Here is a 27607-nt window from a genome sequence, read left to right on the forward strand (position 1 = left end):
ACTCCGAATTCAGTGATGTAAAACAACTAGCAGTTTATTGTGTTTGTGGATTCTGTGAACCAGGAATTAAGATGGGGCATGGGGGCTCATCCCTGCTGCACAATGACTGAGGTCTCAGCCAAGTAGACTGTCGTAGTTGGAGATGACTCAAATGGTTGGGGGTTGGAATTATCTGGAGGCTTTATCGCTTGCATGACTAGCACTTGGGTGGGAAGATGCAAAGATGGGGCTCAGCTGGACTTTCAACTTGAGAACCTAATCACGGTCTCTTCATGTGGTGTGGACTCCTCCCAGCATGGTGGCCAGGTTCTGGGGAGCGTCCTGCAATACAGCAAGTATCCCAAGAAGGCACACAGACTTTTCTGACTCAGTCTTGGGAGCCACACAGCTTCACTCCCACCACATTCTGTTGGTGAAAGCTGTCATAAACCATCCCAGATTCAGAAGGACAGGGCACAGAGTCTACCTCTCAATGTGAGGTTTGTCAGAAAGTTTATGGCCATTTTTATTTATTTTCTTTTTATTGTTTTAAATGTTTTATTTATTTTTAAGAGAGCACAAGCAGGGGAGGGGCAGAGAGAGAGGGGGCAGAGGAACTGAAGGAGGCTCCTTGCTGACACCAGTGAGCCCAATATGGGGCTTTGAACTCACAAACCATGAGATCATGACCTGAGGTGAAGTTGGACATTCAAACAACTGAGCCACCCAGGCGCCCCTGGGGCCATTTTTAAAAACCACCACAGTTTGCTCTTTGACCAAAAAGTATTTACATTCATTCTTCCCACATGCAAAATACACTCACCCCTTGCAAGCTCTGCCCCCAAGTCTTATCCTACTATGGCACTGGGCTCAGGTTCAAGGTCCAGAATCTAAATCCAGTATCTAAATCAGGTACAAGTGCAGGTAAGGCTCCTTGGATGTAGTTCTTCATTTGACTTTGGTTGTGACTTCTCTTGATCTGAAGACGTGTAAATGAAAGAGATGTGTTAGCTGTACCCACCCCCGCCCCAGCTTTTGATGGAGGGACAGGCATGGGATAAATGCAGTCAACACTACCATTCTGATAAAGTAAAGGGTGGGTCACGACACTCACCATAGCAACCACACCATAGTGACTCTAACATCCAGCTGAACACATGTTGTCATTTCTTTTTTTTAACGTTTATTTTTATTTAGAGAGAGGGAGAGTGCATGCATGTGTGAGCAGGGGAGGGACAGAGAGAGAGGGAGAGAGAATCCCAAACAGGCTCTGCACTGTCAGCGAAGAGTTCAACTTGGGGCTCCATCCCACAAGCCACAAGAGCATGACCTGAGCCGAAATCAAGAGTCTGCTGCTTAACAGACTGAGCCACTCAGGTGCCCCTGTTGTTTCTTGATTGAGGTCCAATCCTCCTTCCTGGTGCTGATTCCCTATAGCCCACGTTCTGCCCAAAGAATGAGCATTCTAAGAAACTCATCTGAAAGTCCTCTCATGAACTAATAATCTCTGAAGTCCAAAAGCATCATTTCCACTGTGTTCTATTGGTCAAGTGAGTGAAAAGACAGCAAGAAAAGCAGTGATAGCAGGAGGAGTGAAAATAACACCTTTAGACATCTTTAATCTATCACACAAAGAAATAGAAATCTTAACAAAAACATGAATGAGACCTATAGGAAGAAAACAACACAAACTTAAAAGAGGACCTAAATAAATAGTAGTAGATGAGAAGAATTATGTAGAAAAGGCCATCACTCTTCCTAATTTAATACATAAATATAAAGCAATTCCAATAAAATTCATAGGGATGTTTTTGTCAAGATGGGTAATTTGTTTTTTTTTTTAATTTAAAAAAATTTTTTAACGTTTATTTATTTTTGAGACAGAGAGAGACAGAGCATGAACAGGGGAGGGTCAGAGAGAGGGAGACACAGAATCTGAAACAGGCTCCAGGCTCTGAGCCATCAGCACAGAGCCCAACGCGGGGCTCGAACACACGGACTGCGAGATCATGACCTGAGCCGAAGTCGGCCGCTCAACCGACTGAGCCACCCAGGCGCCCCATGATGGGTAATTTGACTCTAAAGTTTTTCAGAAAACCAAATGAAGAGTATGATATTTTAATTCATAAAATATAGTGGTAATAAGGCATACATTGGATGAGTGGATGGATGGATGAATAAACAGGAAGAATTTCTCCACAGAGCATAAATGAAAATTGTTAAATTTGCGGGGGAAGACTCATTATCTGACATCATAAGCCCATATGGATTAAAAAGTTAAATGGACAAATGGAAACAATAAAAATATAAGCAAATATTTATATTATCTTTAGATTAAAGAGGAATTTCTTGAATAAAAGACTCTCTTGAACTTAAAATGTATACTGATCTAAAATAACCATACAGAAAGTTGAAAGTCAAATGATAAACTTGGGGATATTGCAGCATAGGAGAAAAGATTCTGAACCTATGAAGAACACATAACTCAGCAAGAAAAGGGCAAAGAACAAATACCCACTAAACTCCTGTGATATGCATGGCAGACGCTAGTTTGTCAAGTGTTCATCTTCACGTACTTACCTTCTTGTCTGCGAGACAGACAACGAATAAACAAAAACAAATATTATGATGTAATGTCTGATAATAAAGGAAAGTAAAGCAAGGTCAGGGGCACTTAAGAGAGGAACTAGATAAATAGTTGATGGATGGAGGAGAGTTTAGTCAGGGTAGGCAGAGCAGAGGTAGCATTTGAGCAGAGCCCTGAATAAAATGAAGGACTGTGATGCAGCTACTCAGAGGCTGAGGGTGGTATGTTCCAGGAGAAGAAACAAGGCCAGTTTGGCTAAACTAGAGCTAGCAAGGCAGACACAAGACCTAAGAGATAGGCAGAGTTTAATATATAATCTTTTAATTTGTCCTATAAGCCATTTCTGCCATTTCCTACTCTTCATCAATGTAATTTCTAATGGCAGCCTTGGGACATTCTAGTAAGTGGATGTCCTAAGGTTGTTTTTTAAGTATCTATCTATCTATCTATCTATCTATTTATTTATTTATTGAGACAGCATGAGAGGTGGAGGGGCAGAGACAGAGGGAGAGAGAGAATCCCAAGCAGGCTTCACACTGCCAGCGCACAGCCCAACATGAGACTCAAACTCATGAAACTGTGAGATCGTGACCTGAGCCAAAACCAAGAGTCAGACGCTTAACTAACTGAGCCACCCAGGTGTCCCAGATGTCCTAAGGTTTAATAACTACATGAACCACTCTCTTATAGTTAGATGTGACATTAGATCCAATTCGAAACTACCATAAATAATGTACTGATGAATAGCTTTGTGCATAAATCATTTTTGCATTTAAGAGAAACACTTTTTGGGTAGGGAATATAGGTTTATTTGACCCTTTTACAACACCCTCACTAAGGCCTCACAATCATGTTATAAACATGATCCACTCAAGTTTTCTGTTTTGTGAGTTCTGTTCACCTTGTGGTTTTCCCATTTATCTACTGGTGATTTTTCTTATCATATTTTATTTTATTTGTTTTAACTTTTATTTTAATTCCAATAAGTTAACATGCAGTGTTATGTTAGTTTCAGGTGTACGATATAGTGATTCAACACTTCCATACATCCTCTGCTGCTCATTATTGACTGCACTGCTTAATCCCCATCACCTGTTTAACCCATCCCTCCACCCCCCACCTCCCCTCAGATAACCATCAGTTTGGTTCTCTATAATTAAGAGTCTGTTTCTTGGTTTGTCTCTCTTTTTTCCCTTTGCTCATTTGTTTTGTTTCTTAAATTCCGCATACAAGTGAAATCATATGGTATTTGTTTTCCTTTGACTGAATTCTTTCATTTAGCATTATACTCTCCAACTTCATCCATGTCATTGCAAATGGCAAGGTTTTATTCTTTTTATGGATGAATAATATTTCATTATATATACACCATATCTTATTTATCCATTCATCAATCAGTGGACACTTAGGCTGTAACTGTATCTTGGCTATTGTAAATAATGCTGCTATAAACATAGGGGTGCATGTATTCCTTCGAATTATTGTTTTTGTATTCTTGGGGTAAATACCCAGTAGCATGATGGCTGGATTGGAGGGTAGTTCTTTTTTTTAACTTTTTGCGGAAACTCCATACTATTTTCCACAGCGACTGCACCAGTTTGCATTCCCCCAACAGTGCTAGAGGGTTGCTTTTTTCTCCACATCCTTGCCAACACCTCTCACTTCTTGAGTTTTTTATTTTAGCCATTCCATCAGGTGTGAGGTGATATCTCATTGTAGTTTTGATTTGAATTTCCCTGATAATTAGTGATAATGAGCACCTTTTCATGGGTCTATGGGCCATCTGTGTATCTTTTGAGAAATGTCTGTTCATGTCTTCTCCCCATTTTGAAATTGGATTATTTGTTTTTTGGGTGTTGGGAGTTTTATAAGTTGTTTTTTAAATAAGTTCTTTATATATTCTGGATACTAACCTTTTATCAGACATGTCATATGTCTCCCATTTCATAGGGTGCCTTTTAGTTTTGTTTCTTGTTTCCTTTGCTGTGCAGAAGCCTTTTATTTTGATGTAGTCCCAATAGTTTATTTTTGCTTTTGTTTCCCTTGCCTCAGGGGACCTATCTGGAAAAAAGTTGCTATGACTGATGTCAGAGAGGTTACTGCCTATGCTCTCTTCCAGGGTTTTTATGTTTTCAGGTCTCACATTTAGGTCTTCAATCCATTTTGAATTTATGGGGTAAGAAAGTATGGTGTAAGAAAGTGGTCCAGTTTCATTTTTTTGCATGTTGCTGTCCAATTTTCCTAGGACAATTTGGTGAAGAGACTGTTTTTTTTTTCCACTGGATATACTTTCCTGCTTTGTTGAAAATTGACCATATAATTGTGAGTTCATTTCTGGGTTTTCTATTCTGTTCCATTGACCTATGTGTCTATTTTGGTGCCAGTACCATACTGTTTTGATTACTACAGCTTTGTAGTGTATCTTGAAGTCCAGAATTGTGATGCCTCAAGCTTTGTTTTTCAGGATTGCTTTGGCTATTTGGTGTCATTTGTAGTTCCACATAAATTTTAGGAATGTTTGTTCTAGTTCTGTGAAAAATGCTGTTGGTCTTTTGATAGGGATTGCATTAAATCTGTAGATTGTTTTGGGTAGTGTGTGTGTGTGTGTGTGTGTGTGTGTGTGTGTGTGTGTGTATTTGTTCTTCCAATCAATGAGCATGGAATGTCTTTCCATTTCTTTGTGTCATCTTCAATTTCTTTCATCAGTGTTTATAGTTTTCAGAGTACTGGTATTTCACCTCTTTGGTTAGGTTTATTCCTAGGTGTTCTATTATTTTTGGTGCAATTATAAATGGAATTGTTTTTTTAATTTCTCTTTCTGCTGCTTCACTATGGGTGTATAGATATACAACAGATTTCTGGGGTGCCTGGGTGGCTCAGTCAGTTAAGCATCTGACTCTTGATATTGGCTCAGGTCGTAATCTTGAAGTTGTGAGATTGGGCCCTCTGCACTGACAGTGTGGAGCTTGCTTGGGATTCTTTCTCTCCCTCTCTGTCTGTCTCTCCCTCACTTACACACACACTCTCTCTCTCAAAATAAATAAATAAACAAACATTAAAAAAATAATGAAATACAGGGGTGCCTGGGTGGCTCAGCCAGTTAAGCCTCTGACTCTTGATTTCAGCTCAGGTCATGATGTTACAGCTTGTGGGATTGAGCCCCACATGGGACTCTGTGCTGACATAGCACAGAGCTTGCTTGGGATTCTCTATCTTCCTCTCTCTCTGCCCATTTCTGCACACTCTCTCTCTCAAAATAAATGAATAAACATTAAAAAAATATATAACATATTTCTGTGTCTTGATTTTGTACCCTGCAACTTTACTGTATTTGTGCATCAGTTCTAGCAGTGTTTTGGTGGAGTCTTTCGGGTTTTCAGTATAGAGTATCATGTCATCTGCAAATAGTGAAAGTTTTACCTCTTCCTTACTGATTTGGATTCCTTTTATTTCTTTTTGTTTTCTGATTGCTGTGGCTAGGACTTCCAGTACTATGTTGAATAAAAGTGGTGAGGGGCATCTGGGTGTCTCAGTCGGTTGTCTGACTTAGGTTCAGGTCATGATCTCGTGGTTTGTGGGTTTGAGCCCCACGTCAGGCTCTGTGCTGACAGCTCAGAGCCTGGAGTCTGCTTCAGATTCTATGTCTCCCTCTCTCTCTGCCCCTCCCCCACTCTCTCTGTCTCAAAAATGAATAAATATTTAAAAAAAATTTTAAAAAGAATAAAAGTTGTGAGAGTGGACATCCTTGTCTTGTTCCTGGTGTTAGCTGTGGGTTTTTCATATATGGCCTTTCTTATGTTGAGGTATCTTTCCTCTAAACCTACTTTATTGAGGGTTTTTTTTTTTTTATCTTGAATGGATGTTGTACTTTGCCAAATACTTTTTCTGCATCTATTGAAATGATCATATGGTTCTTATCCTTTCTCTTATTGAGGTGATGTATCACATTGATTTATTTGCAAATATCAAACTACCCTTGCAACCCAGGAATATATCCCACTTGATCACGGTGAATGATTAAAAAAATTTTTTTTAATGTTTACTTATTTTTGAGAGAGACAGAGTGTGAGTGGGTTAGGGGTAGAGAGAGAGGGAGACACAGAATCCAAAGCAGGCTCCAGGCTCTGAGCTGTCAGCACAGAGCCCAACTTGGGGCTCGAACTCATGAACTGCGAGATCATGACCTGAGCCAAAGTCAGACGCTTAACTGACTGAGCTACTCAGGCTCCCCAAGTTTAAAATGTATTGTTAGGTTTGGTTTACTAGTATTTGTTGAGGATTTTTTCATCTAAATTCATCAGAGATATTGGCCTTAGTTCTCTCTCTCTCTCTCTCTCTCTCTTTTTGGTGGTGTCTTTATCTGGTTTTGGTATCAGGGTAATGCTGGCCTCATGGAATGAATTTGGAAGTTTTCCTTCCTTTTCTATTTTTTGGAATAGTTTGAGAAGAATAGATATTAACTCTTCTTTAAATGTTCGGTAGAATTTCTCTGTGTAGCCATCTGGTTCTGGATTTTTGTTTGTGGAAAGTTTTTTTTTAATTTTTTAAATTTTTTATTTTTTGTGTGGAAAGTTTTTTGATTACTGATTCAATTCTTTGCTGGTAATCAGGCTGTTAAAAGTTTTCTATTTTTTCCTGTTTCAGTTTTGGTAGGTTGTATGTCTCTAGGGATTTCTTCTAGCATTTCTAATTTGTTGGTATATAGTTTTTCATAATATTCTCATGTTTGTATTTCTATGGTGTTGGTTGTTATTTCTCATCTCTCATTCGTGATTTTATTTATTTGAGTCCTTTCTCTTTTTTTCTTCATAAATCTGGCTAGAGGTTTATCAATTTTCATTGATTTTTTTTCTTTTTTTAAATAAATGTTTATTCATTTTTGAGAGAGCATGAGTGGGGTGGGCGCGGGGCAGAGGATCCGAAGTGGGCTCTGCACTAACAGCAGTGAGCTCAACGTGGGGCTGGAGCTCATGAATCATGAGATTATGACCTGAGCTGAAGCTGGATGCTCAACTGACTTAGCCATCCCGGCGCCCCTTCATTGTTTGTTTTCAAAGAATGAGCTCCTGTTTTCATTGATCTGTTCTATTGTTGTTGTTTTTTCAGTTTCTACATCATTTATTTCTGCTCTGATCTTTATTGTTTCCTTCCTTTTCCAGGTTTTAGGTTTTGTTTGTTCTTTTTTTTTTTTTTTTTTGAGAGAGAGAGAGAGAGAGCAAGCAGGAGTTGGGTAGAGGGGGAGAAAGAGAGAATCTTAAGCAGGCTCTACACCCAGTGCTGAGCCTGACGCAGGGCTTGATTTCATGACTGACTGTGAGAGAGCCACCCAGGCGCCCCTGTTGTTCTTTTTCTAGCTCTTTTAAGTGTAAGATTAGGTTGTTTATTTACAATTTTTCTTGCATTTTGATGCAGGCTGGTATTGCTATATACTTCCCTCTTAGAACCACTTTTGCTGCTTCCCAAAGGTTTCATTTTAATTTGTTTCCTTTTTAATTTCTTCTTGTATTTCCTACTTGACCCATGCATTCTTTAGTAGCATGTCATTTAACCTCCATGTATTCGTGGCCTTTCCAGGTTTTTTCTTGTGTTTGACTTCTAGTTTCATAGCATTGTGGTTAGAGAAAAGATGCATGGTATGACTTCAATATTTTAAAATTTTTTGAAGTTTGTTTTGTGGCCTACTATGCAATCTATTTCATTCTATGTGCACTTGAAAAGTATGTGGAATGTTCTGATTATATCTGTTTAGTCTATCTGGTCCAGTGTGTCATTCAAAGCCATTGTTTCCTTGTTGATTTTCTGTTTAGATGATCTGTCTATTGATGTAAGTGGGGTATGGAAGTCCCCTTCTATTATTGCATTATTATCAATTAGTTCCTTTTTGTTTGTTATTATTTGTGTCATGTATTTGGGTGCATAGATATTTACATTTTGATGCAGGCTGGTATTGCTATGAACTTCCCTCTTAGAACCACTTTTGCTGCATCTCAAACCAGCAAACCACTTTTGCTGTTATATCTTCTTGGATTATCTCGCTTATTTATTTATTTTTTCAAAAGGAAGTTTTTTTTTTATTAATTAACTGTCTCACACACCTCTCTAATACTTTTCCCCAACATTTAAACAATTATTTGTCTCTGCATAAAAAATGATTTTGTAATATTTGCTATGTGAGAAATAGAAAGATAATTCACATTTTCTTCCATCATGGCTCAATAAAATTTATTTACTAATGATAGTTGAGAAGAATTTTCCTCAGCTTCTCAATTCATTTGTAATGTCATGTATATATTGAGGTTTATGGTCAAATCTGGGGAAGTCTATCATTCATATATCAGCTATATGATTTCGGGAAATTTTCTAGCTTTCTTGTACAGTGTCTAATCTAAAATTTGTGTGTGTGTTTTATTTTTTTAATTTTATTTTTAATTTTTTAAAATTTACATCCAAATTAGTTAGCATATAGTGCAACAATGATTTCAGGAGTAGATTCCTTAGTGCTCCTTATCCATTTAGCCCAACCCCCCTCCCGCAACCCTTCCAGTAACCCTCAGTTTGTTCTCCATATTTATGAGTCTCTTCTGTTTTGTCCCCCTCCCTGTTTTTATATTATTTTTGTTTCCCTTCCCTTATGTTCCTCTGTTCTCTCTCTTAAAGTCCTCATATGAGTGAAGTCATATGATTTTTGTCTTTCTCTGACTAATTTCACTTAGCATACTATCCTCCAGTTCCATCCACGTAGTTGCAAATGGCAAGATTTCATTCTTTTTGATTGCCGAGTAATACTCCATTGTATATATATACCACATCTTCTTTATCCATTCATTCATTGATGGACATTTGGGCTCTTTCCATACTTTGGCTATTGTTAATAGTGCTGCTATAAACATGGGGATGCATGTGTCCCTTCGAAACAGCACAACTGTATCCCATGGATAAATGCCTAGTAGTACAATTGCTGTGTCGTAGGGTAGTTCTATTTTTAGTTTTTTGAGGAACCTCCATACTGTTTTCCAGAGTGGCTGCACCAGCTTTCATTCCCATCTCTTTTATCATTATATAATGCCCTTCTTTGTCTTTTGTTAGTCTTTGTTTTAAAGTCTATTTTGTCTGATATAAGTATTGCCACTCTGGCTTTCTTTTGATATACATTTGCATGATAAATGTTTCTCCAGCCCCCTCACTTTCAATCTGCAGGTGTTTTTAGGTCTAAAATGAGTTCTCCTGTAAGAAGCATATGGATAGGTCTTGGTTTTTTATCCATTCTGTCATCCTATATCTTTTGATTGGAGTGTTTAGTCCATTTACATTCAAAGTAGTTATTGATAGATACGTATTTATTGCCATTGTATTACCTGTTTTGTGGTTGTTTCTGAAGATTTTCTCTGATCCTTTCTTGTCTTTCTCTCTTTCATGGTTTGCTGGTTTTCTTTAGTGGTATATTTGGATTTCTTTCTCTTTATTCTTTGCATATTTATTAGTGGTTTTTGATTTGTGGTTACCATTTGTATATAACCTTTTCTGCATATAGAAGTCTATATTAAATTTATGGTAATTTAAGTTTGAACCCATTCTCTACTCCAGCTCTCCCCATGTTTTAGGTATATGGTGTCTTATTTTATATACCTTTATTTTGTGAGTTCCTTGATAGGTTTCTGCTGAAAAATTCCCTGATAGCCTTATAGGGTGTCCCTTGTGTGTAACTGTCTTCTTTTGTCTTGCTGCTTTTAACTTCTTTATCCATATATTTTGCCATTTTAATTATAATATGTCTTCGTGTGGATCTGATTTTGTTGATTTTGTTGGGGGTCCTCTGTGCACCCTGGATCTGATATCTGTTTCCTTCCTCAGATTAGAGAAGTTTTCAGCTATTATCTCTTCAAATACATTTTCTACCTCCTTTCTCTCTCTTCTTCAGGAACTCCCATAATGCAAATGTTATTACATTTGATGGAGTCACTGAGTTCCTTAAGTCTATTATTGTTTTTGCATAATTCTTTTTTCTCTTTTGTTCAGCTTGATTACTTTCCATTACTCTGTTTTCTAGGTCATTAATTTGTTCCTCTGCTTCTCCCAGACTGTAATTAATTCCATCAAGCATCTTTCTCATTTCGTTTATTGAGCCCTTTCTCTGCTATGTTATTCTTATCTCTGTGTTAAGGGTCTCACTGATGTCTTCTACTCTTTTCTCAAGTCCAGTGAGTATCTTTATGATCATTACTTTAAATTCTTTATCAAGAATGTTACTTATATATGTTTCACTTAGATTTCTGGCCCTGTCCTTGTCCTGGTCTTTCATTTGTGACAAATTCTTCTGTCTAATCTCTGTGCCTGTCTCTTTGTGTTAAGAAAGTCAGCTATATCTCCCGTTCTTGAGGGTAATGACCTTATGAGGAAAGGTCCTGTAGTACACTACTGTGTAATGTCTCCTGTTCCCCAGGGCCTGGCACTTCAGCGAGTGTCCCCAACATGTGCTGTGTGTGCTCTGCTGTTTTATCCTGGCCACTTTATCCTTCAGGCCCATCGTCCGTAGAAGCTCTTTGCTTATTGTGGGCAGTGTTTGGTACCTGGCCTGAATGTGGTGCATTTTAATGATGTGTGCTCTGGTCTGCTTGTGTGGGTCTATTTCCACCACTGCCCAGACCGAGGCCCCACAAAATTCCCTGGTTGGAGATGTGGTATAGGCAGGGGTTTGGGCCAGTCTTCTGGGGGAGGGAGCCCACTACACTGGGACTGAGGCAAGTGTGGGAAAGGCGATTCCACTGGAGTGTGGAGGGCAGGGCTTTGTGTAAGCAAGATAGGTAGCAAGTGTCAGTGGTAGCTAGCTCTTGCAAGTGGCCCTGCGTTTATGCTGAGACATGGAGAGAAATGGCACTGGCTATTTCCTTTGTTCCTGGAGGAGTCTCTCCATGAACACTGCCTCTCTGGGACACACTCTGAGATGAGCAACTAACCTTTCCACTGTGTGTCCAAGGCATTCTTCAGATTGCTGTTTCTGCCCTGTATATCTCTGGGTTGTCTGCCTGCCTTCTCCCCAAGAGCAGCTCCAATGCCCTCAAGGCTCTATCCCAGCCAACTCTGCTGACCTTTAAAACTCCAGGCTTTAAGCTCCACTGGTTTCCAGAATCACAAAATTCAGCCCCTCTCATTTTCCAAGCCAATTGCTGTGGGGATTTGCTTTCTTCCTGTGTTCCCCTGTGTGCTAGTCTGTTTCTCATCCTACTCCATGACCTCACCTCCTTCCCTTGTGGGGCCACAATCTGTTTCTCAAACTTTGTCTCTGTATTTCCTACTTTCTTTGATGTGGCCTCTTCTTTACCTTTTGTTGTGGAGTTTACTCTGCTTGTCTTCTGGCTGATTTCTAGGGCATTTAGGATGATTTCATAGTTGTCTAGTTGTATTCATGGAAGGAAGTAAGCCTAGGGTCCTCCTACTCCACCACCGTCTTCCCCTCACTACTTTCTTATCAAATTTTAGAAGCATTTTCATAATAAAATGATAAACCCTATGTCATAATGTCTGGAAGGACTATTTGCCCTTTAATTTATGGCCAAAAAGAAGTGACAATGTGCAGCCAATTGCCTGGAAGACATGGGCTTTGTGAAATCTTGTCCATTAATTGTTCATTTTTTCGGGACACACAACAATCTGACTTATGGTGATGCACACCCTCAGGGCTCCACAAGCTGTGTCTATGGTGTCGACAACTCACTAACAATCTATGTGCCTGGGCTAGTCAGCTCTGACATGGACACAGTGAAGCACTCCTGCTATGGATTGAATGCTTGTGTTCCCTCCAAAAGTCATATGTTGAAGGCCTAGCCCCCAGTGAAATGGTATTTGGCAGTGGGAGGTAATTCAGTTTAGGTGAGGTCATGGGGTGGGGTCTATGATGGGATTAGTGCCCTTATAAGAAGAGGAAGGAACACCAGACATGTGAGGACATGGCAAATAGGGAGCTGTCTGCAAGCCAGGAAGAGTTCTCTCACCAGAGTCCGACTGCGCTGGCACCCTGCTCCTGGACTTCCAGCCTCCAGATCTGTGAGAAAAAGCAAGTTCTGTTGTTTAAGCAACACAATCTGTGGTATTTTGTTATGGTAGCCCTAGCTGACTGATACAACTCCACTTAACTCTGGGAGAATTCATTCGTTATTCACACCAACAAAATGAAACTATTCAATTGTCCTCAGCTGAGTAGCTAAAGGGTCAAGAGACTCAGGAAGAGAAAATCTGGAAAGCACCATTGGAAAGCATCCATGGCATGAAATGACATTAGCTGGTTGTTTGGCCTGAAAAGTACTCCAGGGCAATTTAAAAACAAAGAGAATTTTAGGCATTTTGAGCAATGGATATAACCCAGGATTTGATACAGACCCTTTTATCTCGGCCATTTGGAAGGATATAGTCCATTTGGATGCATAAAATGCAGCGTATGAGTTAAGAAAATTGTTTTAATTACCTTATAATGTAACTCATAGACATTAATTTTTAAAAGCTTGTAAAGGAAGGGGCGCCTGGGTGGCTCAGTCAGTTAAGCATCCGACTTCAGCTCAGGTCATGATCTCACAGTCCGTGAGTTTGAGCCCCACGTCAGGCTCTGTGCTGACAGCTCAGAGCCTGGAGACTGCTTCAGATTCTGTGTCTCCTTCTCTCTCTGCCCCTCCCCTGCTCGTGCTCTGTCTCTCTCTGTCTCAAAAATAAAACATTAAAGTTTTTTTAAAATAAAAAATATAAAAAATAAAAGCTTATAAAGGAAAAACAACCATGTTCTACAAATAGTTGAAATGTTATTTTTAAGGAAAAAGTCCTGGGATGAGAAAGAGAAGTGTTTTTGCTGAATGTAGGAGTTGTAAGAGTTTTGAATTTGTTAAGTAGTAAGCAAAAAAGAAATAAGGACAGTAAAGGAATCTTAGCTATTAAGTCTCATAAAATTTGCATACTGATCTCTTTGAGCTACACCTGCTAATGCTAACCTGATTAGCTAAAAAGGACAAAAACTTACCCCCTTCAATCAGCTGGAAAAAAGGAAGTTTGATTTTTTATTCTTGTGTTTGTTAAACATAATAGCAAACATAGAAAACCAGAAAAGGCAATTCCAGATGGTATCAAAGGGTCACTTATAATTTTCAAAGAAAAACATCTGAATTAAATTGTCTTTAAAAAAATCCCTTCTCTAATTTTTGCAGCATAGTTTGGGAATTGCCAAATAGGAAAGAACTCTATGTAGTACACTGTAATATTGAGGTAAATCCAAGATAATAGGGTTGATCACTATAGTGTCTAGAGTAATTAATTTTAGATTAATGTTGGAGATGGGCACTGTATAGGCTTTTGACATGCCAGTTTTAATATTTGCCAAATTCAAAGTTACTTCTCTTAAAAACTGGGCATCATATCTGTAACACTAAACTCCCTCCTCATTTATAACATTGTTTCTAGATGTTATAAAAATATAAATACATTATTTTTACATTTTTCTAGAAAGTTAATCAAAAGTACTGGGAGAAAGGTCTCACTTTATTGATTAATTTTGTGGTGAAAATATGTTATTTGTAGTTTCTCCCAGTGTTTATTACCTAATATTTAGTAAGAGATAAAAATTCATTACAATATTTTACAAATTTGACATATTCATAGGAATCCTTCATTAGAAACAGATAATGTTGTATAAATGACATACTATGAAGTACTTCTCACAATCATTATTCATAGAATATCTCTCTTGGATTGATCTTTCACTGATGTTGAGAAGTTTGCATTGTAGCTAAAATATTTCTCACATTAAATATATTTGTTGAATTTCTCTTGTCTGAATTCGTGTTGGCACATTCTTAAGACTTCTTCCTCTTATGAATCCTTGATGTTGAATAAGGTGGCACTTATTTTTGTAAAATTTTTAATGTTTATTTTATTTTGGAGAGACAGAGCACGAGTGGGGGAGGGGCAGAGAGAGAGAGGGAGACACAGAATCTGAAGCAGTCTCCAGGCTCAGTCTGAGCTGTCAGCACAGAGCCCAGTGCAGGGCTCAAACTCATGAACTGTGAGATCATGACCTGAGCCAAAGTCAGACGCTCAACTGACTGAGCCACCCACGTGCCCCAAGGTGGCACTTATGATGAAGTCTTTCCCACATTTCATACATTCATAGGGTTTTCCCCTGGTATGCATCCTCTGGCATTGAGTCAGATACACACTCTGACCAAAAGATTTACAACAGTTACTACACTTGTAGGGGTTCTCTTCAGTATGAGTTCTCTCATGTTGATTAAGGTATGTACTTCTGAAAGATTTACCACATTTTGCAATTATAAGGATTTTCTTGGTGTGAATTCTTGGTGTTGAGTAAAATGTGTATTCCATCAGAAAACTTTCCCATATTCATTACATTCAAAAGGTTTTTCTCCAGTATGGATCCTCTTAAGTTGAGGATCCTATGACCTATGACCTATGATTTATGACTATAGGCTTGGCTGCATACAGTTCAGTCATAGGACTTCTCTCAGATATAAAGTAAGTTGAATGCTCTGAGTAAAGGCTTTCCCACATTTTTTATATTCGAATAGTTTTTCTCCAGTACGAATCTTCTTGTGTTGAATAAGGGATAACCTATGATTATAGATTTTGCCACATTCATGACATTGATAGAGCTTTACCCCGGTATGAGCTCTGTGATTCACAGTAATACAGGTACTTTAGTTAAGAGCCTTCCCACATTGATTATATTAATAGGCGTTCAGTCTGTGAACCTTCTGATGTTGCATGATGTAAGTGTTTTGATTATAAGCTTTGCCACACTCATTACATTCATAGGGTTTCTCCCTACTATGACTCTGAAGTTGGATGAAGGATAAGTCCCAGCCAGCTGAATGATTTTCATTTACACTATACTCATATGGTGTCTCTTTGCATGTGTGCTGTATAATGTGTGAAATCTATGAAAGATTTCCCACCATTTCAGCATTTGTAGAACATTTTTCCAGTACAAATTCTCTGATGTTAATTAGGAGAAGTTATTACTGAAGGCTCTCTCACATTTATTACATTAATAAGATTTCATTCCTACACCTGAAACTAATGTAACATTATGTGTTGACTAGACTCAAATAAAAAAGTAAAATAAAAAAGAAAACAAAAACCATAATTCAAAAAGATGTATGCACGCTTGTGTTTATTGCAGCGTTATTTACAATAGCCAAGATATGGAAACAACCTAATTGTCCATTAATAAGTGAATAGATAAAGGAAATATTATACAGTAAAACCTTGGATTGTGAGTAGCTTGTTCTGTGAGTGTTCTGCAAGATGAGAAAGCATTTCTAATAATTTTTAACTTGACAAATGAGTGATGTCTTGCAATACAAGTAGTATATTATACCGAAAGTTACACGATCACAACTAAAGCCAATGGTTCTTTCTCTCTCTTGCTGTAGGATAGTGGGTGATCATCTCTGATGCTTGGTCTCAGGCCATAGTGTTTGGAGAACACTGTAGCCTGATTGTGTTCTTGGACATGACTTAGAAGGGCTTGCTTATAAACAGGAGCTGCCAGTTGTCAATGAAATTGTGACCTTGGGGAAGACCATGGGACTGGAGGTGAACGAGGACGACATTCAAAAGCTGGTGAAGGAACATGGCCAAGAGCTGACCACCAATGAACTGATGGATCTGCATCATGGGCAACAGCAAGAGGTTATGGAGGAGATCTCATCTGCAGAGGAGGAGGAGAACAAGGCAGAGGACTCCCTCACTTCAAATGAGATTAGGGAGATGTGTAAAATGTGGGAAACAGTGCAAAATTTTGTAGAAAAGCACCACCTGAATAAGGCTGTAGCAGTGTGAGCCATAAACCTGTTAAATGACAATGCAATGTCACATTTCTGTGAAATCCTCAAAAGGAGGCAAAAGCAAGTGTCATTGGATGGGTTCCTTGTTAAAGTTTCATGAAAAGAAAAACATTCCATTGAGCCAACAGACAGCAGTGATTCCATTAGTGTTAGTGAAAGTTGTCCTACACAATAACCCTCCTCTCTCTTGTCTCCCTCACACCAGCCATGAAGGTTTTCAAAGGTAAGTGCAGGTTAATTTGTTCATTTTTCTTTATATTTTGTATATTCTTTATTATTTTGCATTATATTGCAGTATTGCTATCATTTTCATATGAATATTTTTGGGTTGTGGAACAAATCATCTGAGTTTCCATTGTTTCTTATGGGGAAATTCGCTTTGATATACAAGTACTTTGGATTACCAGCATATTTCTGGAATGAATTATGTTTGCAAACCAAGGTTTTACTGTATATACAATGTACTATTACTCAACCATCAAAAAAGAATGAGATCTTGCCATTTGAGATGAGGTGGATGGACCTAGAGAGTATTATCCTAAGCAAAATAAGTAAGACAGGGAAAGATAAATACCATATGATTTCACCTATGTAGAATCATATAGCATCTAAAAAATCATATAGCATCTAAAAATAGCATCTAAAAATAGCATAAAAAATCATATAGCATCTAAAAAATAGCATATAAAAAATCATATAGCATCTAAAAAACAAAACAGATGAAGAAACCAAAAAATAGAAACACACTCAAAAATACAGAGAATAAACTGATGGCTGCTAGAGAGAAGGGAGCTGGGGGGATAGGCAAAATAGGTGAAGGGGATTAAGAGGTTTAAACTTCTGAGTATAAAATAAATAAGTCATAGAGATGAAAAGCACAGCATAGAGAATATAGTCAATAATATCATAATAACATATTGTTAGGACAGATGGTGACTACATTTATTGTGGTGAGCACTGAGTAATATATAGAATTGTGGAATCGATATATTATACATCTGAAACGAATATAACATTGTATGTTAATTATACTTCAATAATAAGATATACATATATATCCTAGTATATATATAGAGAGAGTCTTTGATGTTCAATAAGATAAGATATGCACTATCATTGAATGTGTACCTATACCATTGCAATTGCAGGTTTTGTCTCCAGTGTGAGGCGGTATATCTCTGCAAGTCCAGTATGTTTCTGAATTTGAGGAAGATATGTAATGCAGCTGAGGTGTTTCCCATGTTCACTATATTTGTTTTTCACTTGTATAGCTTCTCTGTTGATTGATTAGGTTCTGGGTTGTGTGAAGTTATTGCTATCATTGTTACAGTTGTGCACTATGTAACCTTCAGGTGTACACTTCCATTAAATAAGGTTTGAATTCAGACTAAAGTCTTCCCCAAATTCATTAAATTTAAGTACATTCTGAATCAGGCTTTTTCTTATGAATAAAAATTGCTTACCAGGTGGATTCTCCAGTGATACCCTAAGTAATCACTAAAATCTGAGACTTCACTTAGGGAGTACAAAATGCCATCTGACTTGAATTTTTCTGCTATTCTATGGGGGAAAGTCTTCAGAAATAATGTAGTTCAGACTTGAATCTTTGGTTCAAGTTCTTATTTCTTGGCCTGAAAGAAATTACACATGCAAAATCTCTGTGATGGAAGAAACTTCTATGGAGAAACTGAAGCATAAACTAATTGTAACATGTGTAAGTTTAGTGGGACTTGTCAGCTTTCAAATAATAACCTATATGAGTTACATATGGAATTTTGAGCACTGAGAATGAGAGCCATTGTGATACATGAGCAAGGGATAAAAAGTGGTTACAGAGGGTCCAATAAGTATATTAGATGGGGGCAGAAAATAAAAATAGTACTTCGTGGAGGACTGAAGGGCAACAATTGGGGCCATGGAAACAGACATTTGTGACAGGGGAAAGGGGAACTGCAGAAAGAACTAAGTACAGAGAAGGCAGAGAAGGGCACAGCCCAACTCAACACAAAGAGAGATGACAGCACAGTTAAGCAAGTCTGCTGGGGGGAATAAGTTTAAGAATTCCCTGAACTTGCACCAATGGGTTAACAAGGCTTAGAGCAGAAAGCCACTTAGGACAAAAGTGTACGAGAACAGGTAGAGGTGAAAAACCGCTACAGCAGGGCGAAAATGCCCAGAGCTAATTAGCAAGAAAAATGCCTTGTTAACCCTGAGGTAGCATGCTCTATCTGACTTAGCTCCTAGAAAAGTTAAGATAAATAGACATAGTGCCTGGTGCCTGCAGTAAATGGCCATCTGCTTGGCGCTGGGACCTTGACTTGTATTCACCCTAACCCCTGACACTGCATGCCTTTGAAAGCCCTTTTCTCTCACACGTTAGCCCTTTTCTCTAACATGAGTTAATGATCACTGTTTTATTGTCTCTGCACATCCATCAGGTTTGTTAGCCTTCTGATCCTAATAAATACAGAACAAGGACCCTTACTTTGGACAAGGACATTAGCCTCTCTCATATTCAATTCTGCATCCACTCTCTTGCTGGACAGGAGAGAACTCCAGACTCAAAGTCTGCGACAGTATGACAGTAGGACCTGAGAGAAATGCAAGAGGAAGAAAAGCGCAGTCTGGAAGAGACACCATTTATAGAGCACAGATGGAAGGATGTGCATTGTAGAACAGAGCAAATAGGACCATGAGAAACTTCATGCTCAAAAAGTGGCACCCAGAGGCAAGGCTGAGGCAACTTGGTGTTCCTGAAGCAGCCCCAAATTTCCCTGGAAGAACACTCTGTGGCCACATGTCTAGAAACCACTGGCTTGCTGGACGGCCTTGTGTGTAAGTATTCAGAACTTCTTCTCACCTGTTCACCTGGAGAAGGCCCCCTAGAGATGTCCTTCATAGCATCCATGGGAATTTGCCTTAGTCCAACCAGGAGATCACATCAGGCCTGGAATCCTGATATCTTGCTAGGGAAAGACAAGAGTCTTAGGTGTTGGGGCTGGTGGCATGTGTCAGCCCAGGGCCCTGCCTCCATTCTTGTGCCTTTAGGTCCTTTACAACATGAATGAATGGTGACATGTCCCAGGGAGCACAAGACTCTGATCTCTGAACATCGAAATATGGTACCATGAGTCAGAGGCCTCAAGGCTTCAGTATTCAAATTTTGGATAGAGAACAGAAAGTTGATTCCTCATTTGTTTAGCCCTATTGTCAAAGAAAGCTGCACACAGGCCTCTAAGGATTCATAGGCAATGTGTGTCTACAAGTTTAAAACCTCTTTCCAGTGTTTGTTGTCTCTTTTATTTTTTTTATTTTTTTTATTTTTTTAAATTTTTTAACATTTATTTATTTTTGAGACAGGGAGAGACAGCATGAACGGGGGAGTGTCAGAGAGAGAGGGAGACACAGAATCTGAAACAGACTCAAGGCTCTGAGCTGTCAGCAGAGCCTGATGCGGGGCTCGAACTCACGGACCGCAAGATCATGACCTGAGCCGAAGTCGGACGCCTAACCGACTGAGCCACCCAGGCGCCCCTGTTGTCTCTTTTAAAATCACACACATTTCCTTGTAATCTATAACACATCTATACTTATAATCACTTGCCAGTTAAACTAACATTTCTCTCTCCCCCTATCAGCTAAGAGACATTCTGGAAAGATAGTACCCTCTTCCCCCTGCCCCTTGTCATACTCATAAGAGATATTGGTCTATAGTTTTCTTTTCTTGTGATGGCTTTGGTATCAGGATGATATTGGTCTCATACAATGAGTTGATAAGTGTTTCCCTCCCCTGTATTCCTTGGAAGAGTTTGTGAAGGATTGGAAGTAATTCTATAAACAGGTGGTAGAATTCACCAGTGAAGCCATCTCATCCTGAGCTTGTGTTTGCAGGAAGTGTTTTTTCCCCCTCCAGTTTCCTTCCTACCTTCCTTCCACCCTCCCTTCTTTCTCCTTTTCTTTCTTTCTTTCTTTCTTTCTTTCTTTCTTTCTTTCTTTCTTTCTTTTTCTTTTTCCCTCCCTCCCTCCTTCCTTCCCTCCACCCTTTTCTTTTTCTTTCTTTCTAAATTAAAATTAACATACAGTGTGATATTAGTTTCAGGTGTACAATATAGTGATTCAAGATTTCTATACATTACTCAGTGCTCATTACAATAAGCATAGACTTTGTAAAAAGTTTTTTGATCATTAACTCAATCCCTTATTTTAGGTCCATTCAGGTGATCTATTTCTTCTTGAGTCAGTTTTGGTAGTTTGTGTCTTTCTAGGAATTAGTCTGTTTCATTTATTTGGTCAGTATTAATGTACCCTCTTTCATTTTGGATTTTAGCAGTTTGAGTCTTCTTTTTTCCTTAACCAGTCTAGCTAGAGATTTGTCAGTTCTGTTGATCTTTCCAAAGAACCAATTTTTGTGTTCATTGTTTTCTCTATTGTTTTTCTATTTTCCATTTCACTTATTTTCACCCTAATATGTATTATTTTTTGTTTTTGCTTGTTTTGGATTTAGTTGGAATTTAATTTCTCTAGTTTAATAAGGTAGAAATTTGTGTTGCTGATTTAAAAGTCTTCTGCTGGTGGGGGGAGTGCCTGACTGGCTCAGCCAGTGGGCGTGTGACTCTTGATCTCAGGGTTGTAAGTTCAAGTCCCACATTAGGTGTAGAGATTACTTAAAAATTAAATCTTAAAAAAAAAAAGAGCTTTCTTCTGTTTTAATGTAGGTGCTTATAGCTATATATTTCTATCTAGACAGTGCTTTTGCTGCATCGATTAAGTCTTGGTATCTGGAACTTTCATTTTAATTAACCTCAAAATGTTTTCTAATTTCCCTTGTGATTTCTTCTCTGACCAACTGGGTATGTAGGAATTTGTTACTTAGTTTCCACATATTTGTGAATTTTCCAAATTTCTGGGTTTTATTTCTAAATCCATCCCTTTGTGTTCAGAGAACATATTTTGTATTACTTCATTTTTTTTTTATTTGAGAGAGAGAGAGAATGAGTGGGGGAGGGAGGGAGGGAGAGAGAGAGAGAGAGAGAGAGGGAGAGAGAGAGAATCCTAATCAGGCTCCACACTCATCCCAGAACCCAACATGGGACTTAATTCCATGATCTTGGAATTATGACCTGAGCCAAAATCAAGAGCCAGACACTCAACCAACTGAGCCACCTAGGCGCCCCTACTTAATTTCTTCTAAATGTATGGAACCTTGTTTTATGGTTTATCCTGGAGACTGTTCTATGTCTACATGAGAAGATATGCATTTCCTGTTGCTGAGTGGAGCACTGTATAGTTTTCTGTGAGGTTTAGTTGCTTTCTATTCTCCTTCAAGTCTTTCGTTGCTGATCTTCTGTCCAGTTATTTTGTCCATTATTGAAAGTGGGGTGTCAAATCTCTAAGTCTTATTGTTGAATTGTCTATTTCTCCCTTCAACTGTGTCAGGTTTTGCTTCACGTATTTGGGGGGGTGCCTATTGTTAGGTGTATTTATTGTGTGTCTATATGTTTGAAATGGTTACATCTTGTTGATGGATTGACTCTTTTATCATTCTATAATGTCCTGTCTCTAGTAACAAGTTTTATCTTCAGGTCTATTTTACCTGATATTAGTGTAGCCACTCAGTTCTCTTTTGGTTATATGTTTGCAGGGAATATCTGCAAATTTCCTCCTACTTTTCCTTGCAACCTATTTGTGTCTTTGAATCTAAATTGAGTCTCTCTTTCCTTTTATTTTTGGATTATTTGAGAGAGAGAGAGAGAGAGAGAATCTTAAGCAGGTTCCCCACTCAGCATGGACCCCAACGTGGGCTTGATCCCACAACCCTGGGATCATGACCTGAGATGAAATTAAGAGTCAGATGCTCAACTGACTGGGCCACTCTGGTGCCCCTAAATTGAGTCTCTTAGAGACAACACATGGTTGGATCATGTTTTTAAATCCATTCTATCAATATTTGCCTTCTAATGGAAGTGTTTGATCCATTTACAGTTAATGAGATTACAGATAAGGAAGAACTTACTTTTGCCATCTTGCCATTTGTTTTCTATATCCTGTATGTTTTTATTTGTTACTCAGTTCTATTATTGCCTTCTTTAATGTTAAACAGATATTTTCTAATGTCTTGTTTCTTTTACCACAAATATTTTAGTTGTTTTCTTAGTGATTGCCTTGGGGATTATAATTCACATCTTAATTTATAGCAATCATACAGCACCAATTTAATTTCAGTAGTATACAAAAACTTTCATACAGCTCTATTTTCTCTCCTTTATACTGTTATTGCAAAGCCTAAAATAATTTACATATTACCAGAACTAACAGGAGAGTTTAATAATGCAGCTGGCTATAATATTATGATATAAAAATAAGCTAAGTTTTTATGTACTAATTATACAGCAGGTAGAAAATACTATTTTAAAATATGCTATTTACAATAACAACAGAAACTAAAGATAAGTAAAACACTGAAAAAATTATGCAAAACTATATGGAAAAATTATAAAATTTGGTTTAAAGATATTTAAAAGACCTAAATGAAAGAGATAATATAACATGTTTGTGGATTGGAGAATTCAGTATGATAAAGCTGTCCCAAATTGGTCTGCAGATTTAATATGATTCCAATAAAAAATTCCAATAAAAATTTCAAGTGTGGGTGTGTACATGTGTGTAATTTGATCAGCTGACTCAAACTGTATATGGAAAAGCAAGACATTCATGAAGAAAAATAGGATAGGAAGATTTGTTTTACCAGATAACAAAACATTTTATAGAACTATAATAATCACTATAGAACTGATAGTGATGCAGGGATAGACAAAATGACCAATAGAACAAACCAGAGAGCCTGAAAATAGACACAAGTACATATAACAGAAGTAGTACATCAAATAAACACTGCTGAGACAATCCACTATCTAAATGGAAAAAAAGCAGGATTGAATCCCAACCTCACACTGAACACAAAAATCAATTTTATACAGATATGAGACTACATGTTAAAAGCAACACTTTCAATTTTTAAATGAAAATATAGAATGCTATCTTATTGCTGTTGGGTAAGAAAAATTTTATTAAACAAGACACAAAATCACTAGCAATAAAAGAAACAGTTGATAATTACATTAAAGCTTAAAATTTCTGTTCATCAAACACCACCACAAAGAAAGTTCCAAAATCATTTGCTATAGAAAAGAGAGTTGCACATATACACATAGTAGACAAAAGAGCATTCCAAATACTTAAAGTTTATTGACTTAAAAGCAGTTGCTTTTTGGGGGTACTGACTGAGAGGGAGACTTATGGGTGCTATAAATGTTGTACATCTTGATCTGGGTGTTAGTTACATGGATGCTATGGTCTAAATATTTGTGTGCCCTGCCCCCAAATTCATATGTTGAAATCTTAATCCCCAGTGTGATGGCATTACGGGGGTGAAGTCTGTGGGAGGTGCTTAAGTCATGAAGGGGGAGCCCTCATGAATAGGATTAGTGCCTTAAAAAAGAAGCTCCAGAGACATCTCTAGCCTCTTCCACCAAGTGAGAACAAGGCAGAAAGCATGAGCTATGAACCAAGAAGGGGTCCTTGTCCGAAGGCAACCATGCTGGCACCCTGATCTTAAATTTTCCAGTCTCAGAACTGTGAGAGATAAATTTCTGTTGTTTATAAGCCACCTGCTCTATGGTATTTTGTTATAGCTGCCTGAACAGACTAAGACAATGAGAGAACATGAATACAAAAACACACCTGTACATCTAAGATATGCGCACTATACTATTTGCAAATCGTATTTTGACAAAAATAAATGAATTAAGGGGCACCTGGGTGGCTTAGTTCAGTGTCTGACTTCAGCCAGGTCATGATCTTGCAGTTTGTGCATATTAGCCCCATATCAGGTTTGCTGCTGTCAGCCTGTCAGCACAGAACCCGCTTCAGATCCTCTGTGCCTCTTTGCCCTTCCCCCGCTTTCACTCTTTCAAAAATAAACAAATATTTTTTTTAAAAAGTGAATTAAATAAGACACCTATAATTCAATAAGAAAAAAGAAACCCAAAACAACTCAATAGGAAAACTGGTAAAAGCCATGAACAAGCATTTCACAGAATTGGGACCATAAATGGCAAATAAGCATATGAAAAGTTGCACAACTTCACCAGTAATGAAGGAAGCACAAAGTGAAATATCAATACCCACTTGATTGGCAAAATACAAGAATCCTGTCCGGGCCAAGTGTTAGATACTTGTGAACCAACAGAGATCCTCCCATGTGGCTGGTGAGGGTGGGTATTCATGAACAATTTGGCATTTTCTCAAATATTTGCATGGTACTACACCAGGTCCATTCTCCAATACATTCCTTTGAGAAATTCTTGTCTATGGGTCCCAGGGGACAGGTACAAAAATGTCCACAGAGGTACAGTTACTAATAGCAAAAAACACAAATGATTCAAATATCCATTGACAGGAGAATGGATAAATCAATTGAAATATTATACAGCAGTGAAAAAGAATGAATGACTGCCACACCACACAACCTAATGAATCTCAGAAGTAATGTTAGTAATGAATACCAGAAGAGCACACCCAGTGTAATGTCATTTTTATGACATTTAAAGACAAGCAAAACCAAATGGCACAAAGTTTATACATATATACATGAAATGATATACATGAAAATGTACATACATGAAAAAATATATATATATATAATCCAGGGAAACACACAATTCAGGACAGAAGGTGCCTTTGGAGACAAGGAGATAAGTCACTTGTACTGAAGCAATTCCTGGATTGGGTAGTTGATTCACAGGTAGTTGTTCTGTTATGATGCTTTTAGTGTATATACGTTACATGGTATTTTGTGTTATTATACAGTACATTAAACACATAATAAAGAGAAAATTTATTTCCTTCAAACTTAATTTTGAGACAGGAAGGTGTAGGGGGGAAGATCTTGATGTGGGTGTTACAAGGATACACATAAATGTCAGACACGACCCGGTTCAAATCTTGGAAAGTAGTCTATACCTACAGTCCCATTTCTCCCTCCCTCAGCTAGACTTGTGAAAGGATTCAGAAGGGGTTCAGTGGGGTAGGTGGGGAGCCAGGGCTCCCTTCCTGTGACATACACCCTCCCATACTGCCCTCAGTTCATCCCTCCAGCTCATGTTTCCCCTAACTCTTCCTTGCCCTGACACTCTCTCCCTGCTTGAATAGCACCCTGAATTGCTTCCCCCTATGTGTCCCAGGCCTGCTCCCCAACAGCAAACCCCCCACTTATATGCTCCCTATCCCCTCCCCTGCCATCCCACCATGCCACAGAAGTGGGACACAGCCTCTATATGTGGAAGGTGAGGGCAGAGAGCCTGGCCAGGGCCAACTCCAGGCCCTAGGATTGAGCTGAGCAAGGACCCTGTCCTGGACAGGGAACACTAGAGACACAGCCAGCCCTGACAGCTGGCACTGCCATGAGCACCCCTAGCCCTGCAGGCCTGGAAATAATAAAGCCAACACTGAGTGCTTACTCAAAGCCAATCCCAGTACAGACACCTTTACTCACTGATAGTGGATTTATGCTGTGCCCACTGTGCCAGGCAATTTTCTGGACCTTGAGGATGCAAGGGTGTCCCCTGCCCTCTTGGAAGTCAAACCCAAAGAAAGATAGAGACCAGAGACCCAACATTCCAGGTGGAACTGAAAAGCTTGGTGAGTGCCAGCTAGACAGATGCAAGGGTAGCATGGAGAAGGGCCCCCGGGTCAGGGAAGGCCTTTCTAGGAGGCTGTGTAAATTGGGACCTGAGGCTGAGGGAGCAGGACGTGCATGGCCTGGAGGTGGGATGCTGGCTGGGTGGACAAGAGGAAGCAGATCACTGAGGGGCCGGTCCAAACCCTGGGGGCACACAGGACCCCAGGCTCTGCAGGAGTGACATGGGAGCTCATGTTGGGCAGAGGTGCGTCTTAACCAGAAGGCTAAGGGCTCCCACTGAGAAGGCAAGGGCGAAACCTGAGGCTTGGAGAAGTGAGGCAGGTGGGGGTATGGGAGTCCAGGGGGATGGCATGGGAGTGAGAGGTGTCTGCCGGGGTCTGGGGTCACCAGGAGGGCATGAGAAGGGCATAGCCAGTTGTGTCAGTGCTGCTAAAAGATCAAAGATGAGGACAGAAAAGTGACCTTTGGCCACAGGGGGTGGAGGGGACCCTGATGGAGCAGGCTGACCCACCCCTCAGACCCCCCTCATAGTCTCCTATACCAGGAATGGCAAGACGAGGGGCCATCCCAGGGGCCAGTTGTTGTGAGGATGGCCCTGACTGAAGCCCCCAGCCAGCTGGCAGAAGGGGAGCCCCTGAGGAGCCCTGTGTGAGCAGAGAGTGTCCCTTAGAGGCAGCCCGCCTCACTGCCCCATGAGGACCCTCTTGCCCCACCTGTGGGTGAGTGAGGCACAGAGGTTAAAGGGCTCACCTGCCCAGGTTGTGCAGCTGAGGTGGGGGTAGGGTCAGGAACCCAGAATTTTCCCACTGGGAGCCAAGCCTGGGCCTGCAGGGCACACAGATGCTGGCAGGCCTGATGCCCCATCTGGGGCAAGTTGGGAGGTTGAAGGCCACGGTCTTGACTTGTCAGAGCCAACCCAGGCCAGACATTCTAGGGCTGCTGACGCCAGGATGAGGCAAACAAGGTCATTACCAGGTAATGAGCCATTACTGAGGTCAGACAAGGTCATTACTGGGTAATGAGTTGTCCCCTGCAGAGCCACTTGCCCCAGGACAGTTCCTAGGGAATGTCTAGGTAGCCAGAGCCACCAGCAGGTCAAGGCACAGTTCCAGGGCCTGGTAGCCAGGGGGTGTTCAGGGGCAAAGTGTGCCCAAGTCCAGTCCCCACAGGAAGCCCCGGACCCTCTGGCCCCTTCTTTAAATGAGGAGACAGCTGCAGCTCAGGGGTCTGGGCAGCAGGGCCCCAGAGTAGATGGATCTGCCCTTTAGGCTACAGGCCTCCCATGGTGCCTGCACACCTCCCAACATCTGTCACCTCTGACACCCTCACCATCTCCTGGCCAGGAAAGACTCTACCTGGGCTCTGATAAGGGGAACACTGAGGCGAGGCAATAGGGCCACCAGAAGCCCATAAGGCAAAACAAACCAGCCCAGAATGGTGTCTTGAACAATGGCCCAAGCCAGACCTGCTGGCTTAGTCCACTGAACCTCTACTACA

At 39.6% G+C, this 27607-nt stretch overlaps 1 protein-coding gene across 10 annotated transcripts in view; it reads right to left on the minus strand.

Annotated features, from left to right (window-relative positions):
• Positions 1-500: 500 nt before the first annotated feature.
• Positions 501-27607, minus strand: part of LOC106983593 (carbonic anhydrase 15-like) — a 37262-nt gene continuing 10155 nt past the window's right edge. For all 10 annotated transcript variants that reach the window (XM_027049641.2, XM_027049642.2, XM_027049639.2 and 7 more), the window contains 4 exons: positions 19271-19376; positions 17874-18041; positions 12556-12605; positions 501-958 (listed from right to left, as the gene is read on the minus strand). The gene's annotated coding sequence lies outside the window, so the exon portion shown is untranslated. The remainder of the gene's footprint in view (positions 959-12555; positions 12606-17873; positions 18042-19270; positions 19377-27607) is intronic.

The sequence above is a fragment of the Acinonyx jubatus genome, chromosome D3 (genome assembly GCF_027475565.1).
Source record: "Acinonyx jubatus isolate Ajub_Pintada_27869175 chromosome D3, VMU_Ajub_asm_v1.0, whole genome shotgun sequence".
NCBI lineage: Eukaryota > Metazoa > Chordata > Mammalia > Carnivora > Felidae > Acinonyx > Acinonyx jubatus.